The 7,701-nt window shown below is 44.1% G+C and overlaps 1 long non-coding RNA gene across 1 annotated transcript; it reads left to right on the top strand.

The window, feature by feature from the left end:
• The first annotated feature begins 769 nt into the window (after positions 1 to 769).
• On the top strand, positions 770 to 2,140 carry LOC120373815. The gene is made up of 3 exons (XR_005585740.1): positions 770 to 873; positions 1,762 to 1,859; positions 2,001 to 2,140. It is a non-coding gene; the product is annotated as an uncharacterized LOC120373815 (long non-coding RNA).
• Positions 2,141 to 7,701: the final 5,561 nt, after the last annotated feature.

Here is a 7,701-nt window from a genome sequence, read left to right as displayed (position 1 = left end):
AAATATAGTAGCAGAGGCTGATTTCGCTCTGAGCTGCAGAGATGGCTCCAGCTGCAGGGGAACTTTGAAGAACTTTGTCAAGCTGACTAAGCTCTTTTAAGCCACAGCCAATTTGGTTCCCTCCTGTCAGTCAGCCCTGCCAACCAGAGCATCAGCCTCTGAGTTTCCTCCTTCTCTTCCCTTTCCCCACCCCTGCCCCTAGGGTTGAGCTGCACCGGAAGAGCAGTCTGAAGGAGAACAGCCTGCATTCCATTGTGTGAAGGAAAGGGTTTCCTTCTGGTTCTTGCACAATACATTTTAACAGTCTATTTAATTATTTTTAAACAGCCCTTAAAGAAGTGGATTATACACAATTTTGTGATAGCTCTGAACTGCTTGACACTGTTTCTCCCTTAGGTTTCTGACACCAAGGCTGGCTCACACAAGTGCTGTTGAATCTCTAGCAGAAGGGGGTCTCAAATGCAGCAGGGAGTGGGACATGTTGAAATTCTAGTCTGATGTTTACTGCTTTTGCTCCAGTGCTGCAACAATATGAGAGGCTGTGTCCTGACTAAAGAGCTCTGTGTGATAACTTGAGCCTCCCAGGGAGTCTTTCCTTTTACCCTAGACTAGGCTGGAGTTGTTTCCCCTTTGACTTGACAAGAAACCTCTATCCACTACTCCTATAGCGCCCTTCACAAATACAGTTACCAGTCCCGGTGCGTAAACACTACCTATCCTCCAACCTGAATTGCGACTGAATTTTCCCCCATCCTGTTCCCTGCAGCAGGCACAGAAAAATAGTTCGGGGCGGATGAAGATCAGAAGGCTTGCCCATTGAAGCTTGAAGTATGCATTCGGGAATCAATTGACTGGCTTTTCCAAAGGCTCCAGGTTTGCTTAGCAAAGCCAATGTAATTCCATCATAAACACAATGCATAAAACAAATGATCTATCCTGAAAATCTGCCAACCAAGGTCTTGGATCCTAGGAGTTATTTTTTGAAAATATTTTAAGACGACTGGATGGCTTTGTGGCAGAGGCAACGCATGGGGGAGGGGGAATGCAGGGTCATGTGCCCCCGATTGGCTGCTTGGCTTGTACTAAGCATGATCACACAGACTGAGCATGCTCAGTAACTGCTGAAACCGGCTGCCCTCACTCCACCCCTCCACTATCGGCAGGCACGGGTAGTCTCTGATTTGTGGGTGATATGAATGAGATATAGAGCCTTTTATATCTAAATAACCAGTTCAAACAGCCTTAGGGCATGTCTACATATACAGCGCTGCAACGGCACAGCTGCACCACTGCAGCGTATCTGGTGAAGACAGTCTATGCCAACAGGAGAGAGCTCGCCTGTCACAGCATGATAAAACCACCTCCGCAAGTGACAGAAGCTGTGTCGGTGGGAGATTCTCTCCTGCCAACAGCATTGTCCACACTGGCGCTTATGTCACTCAGGGGGGTGGTTTATTCACACTCCTGAGTGACATAAGTTCAGCTGACATAAGTTGTAATATAGAAATAGCCTTAGACTGTTAGGGCCAAATTTTCTAAAGAGCTCAGCTCCAATTTAGGCACCAAAATAAGTGACCAGATTTTTAAGATCTTGGCATGTTGGATGCAGAGCTGTTTTGAAAATCCAACCACTAGCGACCAAAAGTAGTTATCATCTGACAGCTGTTTCTGCCCTGTGTTGTTAAAGGGAAAGGACTGAAAGACAAAGGAGGAGTGTGTGTGTGATAAGACAAGAGACCCTTATGCATTCTGTCTCCCTAGGTTCAGCCTCCCTGTCCAGCGTCTGTCATCTGGTAGGATCCCTTCTCCTGTAAAGAGAACCCCTCCCACCCTAAATAATGAGGAGTCAATCAGTAAAGGTAAAATCAAATAAAGTGTATTGAAAGGTTTATAACAAAGAGTGGGACAAATAAGAAGGGGAATAAACAGCAAAATTGCGCAATACAGTGATTACCCCCAAACTCAACCCTATAAAACAGATATAAAAACCTTCTTCACAGATCAAAGCTACGGTAGGTGCTTGGGATCTCAATCCTCTGGCTAATGACAAGCCTTTGGAGAGGGGCTCCAAGGAGTCCCTTGATGTTCCTCCGGGATCACGGGAAGCAGAACAGATGGTACGCTCAGGAGAACAGCGATGGAAGATGACAAAGGTAAGTGTTGTTTCTTCTCCTTCTCTCTCTTCTCTTTACAGGTGAGGAAGCTGTTGGAGGAAAATCCCTAGCCTTTCTATCACTAGGATGAATAAATGCCTGCAGGTACTTATGGCTGTCCCTGGCTGCCACTTAGATGGACAGCCCTGAGGCCATGTTCAGGGCAGCCTTTTATACACTTGCCCAGGAAGCCCCTTAGAAAAGGCAGGAAGTCCCTTCTGGGAAACCCCTTAGGAAAACCAGTTCTGACTAGAAGTTGTTTACAACTCCAGGAAAGATTAAGGAGCAGGAAAATGAACCTATAGCTCACATGGGTACAAAACTCCATTTTGAAACCAACATGGATTCAACATTACATAAAACATGTATGAAAATGAACCCAACCTAACAGTGTGAAATGAGTTAGTGGATTTCTGTCCAGTTCCTTGTGGAGAGGGGGCTATATCACAGTAACTACCATGTAGTTGAAACTAAATGGGCCCCATTTTTTTCAGTCTTAGCAGAGGCCAAGAATCAAATGGGCTGACCTCCATTTCCATCTGTAGCAGCAGTTGCCACAGCTCAGAGTAACGCACATTGGTGGGGGAGTGTCACGTTTGCACTGCTGATGGATCTTCTTTAGTGGATAAATAGAGTATACAGGGACAATCAATCTGGCAGCTTTGGTGTCAGCTTACCCTCTGCTACCCTGGCTTATGAAAACTTTTACCAGAACTTGGCTAGGAGAAAAATGTTGTTTAACTAAACCCTGACTAGCTTCAGTGCAATGCCAATTTGAAAGATTTAAGAGAAGGCAGAGTTGCCTCATGATAAGGCTGGATGCTTGTGAGCAACATCTCAGACCTGCCCTGTGTCCTAGGTGCTTGCTGTGTTTTTTGCATAATATTTGTGAGAGCAATGGAGAGATCTTCATCAGTGGCTGGGAGGCAGAAGTAGAGAGAGGTTTTGGATGTTGTGAACAGCCAGAGGGTGCCCAAATTGGTGAGGTGAACAGGGTCAGGGATTCCTTTGGGCTCATACTTGAGGCAGGGTGAAGTGCTGGAAAACGAATATACTATAACCGAGAAAATAAAGGAAAAGTTTGTGTAATCATTTTATAAGGCTTTGATGTTAAGAGTTGGAGAGCAGTACCTCATTAGACCCTCAATGAAATTTTTCAGCTGAGTTTTACATAATAGAAACCTGTGTTGATTCAACTAATAGTGCAAACTTCAAACCAGTGAAACAGTGACAGAACATGCCTAAAGCCCTGAGTGTTCACACATTTGTGCCGGATATGGCTAGGCTGGGATGCTGGGAGTGAACATAGCACCGCAGTATTCACCAGCAGAGCTGTTTGCCTCTACGTCATGTCCAGCAGCCTTTCCTGCATGTCCTTTTCTTTGTTTATGTTCTCTCTTTCTGTGTCCAGGCAGCACCTTTAGAGCCTCTCAGACTGCTTCAGGAAACCTTCTGGGTTAAAACTGTAGGATGTCACTTTAAATTTCAGAAGGGTTTCCTGATATTGCTTGCAGGGGGCTTTGCAGGGAAGTGTGTGATCTGGGCCTAAGAGCAGTCAGTTTGCAGCCACCCAGAGTAAGATGGGGTGAGTTATGCCTCGCTGTTTTAGGAAGCAGCCTGTTTTGTCTCTCTCTCTCTCTCTCTCTCTTTTGGGGCTCTTGTGTGTTATCATTTTGAATTCTAAGAAATAAAGTAGTGTTACATTGCAGCCTTTCAGCAAGAGTATTAGTGTTTTATCTAACCTCTCTGTGTCTATGCCATGAACATAACACTTTCCCTCCATGCTTCTGCTTTCTTGGCCTTCTACTGAGATGCACTTACGAGGTCAGCAATCATCTCCTCCCCCATCCTCTTTTGCTTACCTTGGAGATCTCTCAGGCATTCAGCAGATGATAAATCCCCTGTCTGTAAGAGCCCCAGTATTTCAGGTGCCAGGGAAAGAGAGAAACAGCATAAGTGGTTATTATTTGACTAGTCCATGCCAAAAATATTTTTTTTTCTCAATTTTGGAATGTTTTTGCCATCTGCTCTTCCCAGTATGTATGGGACGTGCCTGGAGACAGTAAAAAATTTTCCACCTCACTTCTCCTTTCTCCTGTACCAATGCTGGGGGATCAGGGGGAAGCAGGGTGTAGATTAGTAATTACATATCCACTGCTGCAGGCTGTTCTTACATTGGAAGATGTTACCCAGAGGCATGTCCCCAAGAGGCAGAAAAGGGTGGAGACATGGAGGGACATGGAGAACAATTGATCACCATCCTCTTTATAACAGCCCTTAACATATTTGAAGACTGTTATCAGGTTCTGGTCCCCTGTCAGCTGCCTTTTTTCAAGACTAAGGGCATGGCTACACTTGCAGATGTAGAGCGCTGTGTGTTAAACCAGCCCTCGGAGACTGCAGTAGGGAAAGTGCTGCAGTGTATTCATGCTGTCAGATTCAAGCGCGCTGGCCTGGCCACATTAGCAGCTCTTGCAACGCCACAGAGAGCAGTGCATTGTGGTAGCTATCCCAGCATGCAAGTGGCTGCAACATGCTCTTCAAATGGGGAGGTGGGGTGGAGTGTGACAGGGAGTGTGTTGTGTGTATGTGGGGGAAGAGAGAGTGGAATTTGGGGGGGCTGAGAGCATGTCAGCAAGTTGTCTTGTAAGTTCAGACAGCAGCAGACACCCCCCCACATACCTCTCTCTCTCTCTTACACTCACAGCAAGCAGCATTCCACACTAATGTAGGGTGACCAGAGAGCAAAGTGTGAAAAATTGGGACGGGGGTGGGGGGTAATAGGTGCCTATAGAAGAAAAAGCCCCAAATATTGGGACTGTCCCTATAAAATAGGGACATGTGGTCACCCTACACACTAATGGTTGTTTTGTCCCAGAGCAGATAAGCATGCTGGCTGTCAGAAACAGAGATTTGAAAGGGCATATCTGCATTCCTGAAGCTGATTCCAAAACAATGACAAGAGTGGCTACTTGACTTAAGGGGATTATGGGATGTTTCCAGAGGCCGAACAAAGCACAGTAATACAACACCTCGTTCACACTGACGTTGGGGCGTTTCAGCCAAGGCACAGCCAATGTTATGCTTTTTGTGGAGGTGGATCACCAGGAGCGCTCCAGCTTCAGAGTCCAGGTGCTCTAAGTGCTTTGCCGGTGTGGACGGGTCGTGAGTTAGGGTGCCTGGGGATGCTTTAATGCGCTCTAATTTGCAAGTGTAGCCAAGCCCTAAATGTACCCAATTTTTTTTAACCTTTCCTCATAGGTCAGGTTTTCTAATTCTTTTATCATTTTTTGTTGCTCTTCTCTGGACCTTCTCCAGCTTATTCACATCTTTCCTAAAGTGTGGTGCCCAGAATTGAATACAGTACTCCAGCTGAGGCCTCACCATTGCGGAGCAAAGCAGGAATATTAACTCCCGTGTCTTACATACAACAGTCCTGTTAATACACTCCAGAATATTAGCCTTTTTCTTAACTGTATCAGATTGTTGATTTATATTCAATTTGTGATCCAACATAACCCCCACATCCTTTTCAACTGTACTACCACCTAGTCAGTTATTCCCCATGTTGTAGTTGTGCATTTGATTTTTTGTTCTTCAGTGTAATACTTTGCACTTGTCTTTATAGAATTTAATCTTGTTGATTTCAGAACAGTTCTCTAATTTGTCAAGGTTATTTTGAATTTTAATCCTGGCCTCCAAACTGCTTGCAACACTCCCAGCTTGGTGTCATCTGCAAATTTTATAAGAATACTCTCCACTCCATTATCCAAGTCATTAATGAAATTGTTGAATAGTTCCAGACCCAGGATTGTTGCCTGAGGGGCCCTACTAGATATGCCCTCCCAGTTTGACATCAAACCATTGGAAACTACCATTTGAATAAGGTATTTCAACCAGTTGTGCACCCACTTTATAGTAATGTAATCTAGATCACATTTCCCTAGTTTGCTTCTGACACTGTCATGCGGGACTGTGTCAAAAGGCATACTAAAATCACGATATATCATGTTTCCTGCTTTCCCCCCATTTACTAGGCTAATAACCCTGTCAAAGAAGAAAATTAGGTTTGGCATGATTTATTCTTCACACAGGGCTTCCCAGAGGATTCAGGGGGCCTCGGGCAAAGCAATTTTGGGGGCCCTTTCCATAAAAAAAAGTTTCAATACTATAGAATACTATATTCTCGTGGGGGCCCCTGTGGGGCCCGGGGTCTGGAGCAAATTGCCCCTTCCCCCCCCCTCCCCCGGGCGGCCCTGTCTTCACAAATCCATGCTGGCTATTCCTTATAACCTTAAAGATCTCATGAATTTTGCACAAGGGTAGAGGCGTTAAACTCTGTGTCCCAGCCAAATTTCAATTACGATACTTACATTCTGTCCACCTCTATCTAAAATCCCCTGTCCTTTCAACTGAATACATTTTTCATTATTTGCCCTATATTATTGTGTGATTGCTGTGCACTATTCAAGTACTGTTTCTCCTCAGAAATGGTTCCATTTCATAACTGGTATTCCCTTTATATAGACTATATGTCTTCAAGTACTTTGTTTTTCAGGTGCAAAATGTGTTATAGAAATGTCATACACTATCAGAGGAAGAGAAGAAATGGCTAAGGGAGCATACCGGCTTTTGGGGGAGTGGGCAGTAGTCTCCCATAAAATTTCAACCCAGCCTTCTGCGGCTTAATCTGATGTCACCCCATCTCGTGAAAATAATATGGATACAGGTGTGAAGAAGACACCATACTCTTCTTCTGAGATCTTGGTAACCCACCTCATAGAAATCCTCTTCCAAACTTTTAGATACCACTGAAAACAGCAACACTGTTTGTCTCTATATCGTGAGGGCAGTTCATCTGAAGGACAGGCAAGTTCTGTCCTTTGTGAAAAGTCTAGAAACCAGTCTTTCAGATTCTGATTTTTTGTTCATGCATGGCTTGTGGCTTTTTGAAATGACAAGTAAGAGGAAGTAGTGTGGTCTAGTGGCTTGAGTAAAGGATTGTACTGGATGGCAAGACCCCTGCATTCTATTCCTGATTCTGTAAATTATTTGCTGTATGACCTTGGACAAGCCACTTCATCTCTTCTCACCAGTGACCTATGTGTAAAATTAGTATAATACTTACCTGCTGCAGTGGCATATTGAATAGTATAATGTTTATAAAATGCTTTGAGGTCTTTGGATGAAAGGTGCTATTATAAGTTCAAAGTGCTTGTATTATAGATGTGTGTACACAGTAATAAATCAGGCCCTCCCATGTAATTATGATCAATAATATATTACATTCATATGACCCCTTTCATTCAGAAGGGTAAAAAGTACTATACAAAAGTGTGTGTGGGGGGGTGCAGTTTTAAGGTTGAAAGTCATGAAATTAAAAAAGTTAAGATTCCCACAGCAATGTAAACTCAGCTATATTGCATCTAATGAATCCATTAATACACACATATAATAATAGTACAGTAATCAGAAATACTGCTAAGCCCTACTGTGCTCCGATACCTCACTGATGGGTGCGTTGTAGGTGGATTAACACGCCAGATTG

This window comes from Mauremys reevesii, linkage group 1 (genome assembly GCF_016161935.1).
Source record: "Mauremys reevesii isolate NIE-2019 linkage group 1, ASM1616193v1, whole genome shotgun sequence".
Lineage (NCBI taxonomy): Eukaryota > Metazoa > Chordata > Testudines > Geoemydidae > Mauremys > Mauremys reevesii.
Note: the sequence above shows the minus strand (reverse complement) of the source record. Positions and strands in the feature narration are given on the sequence as shown.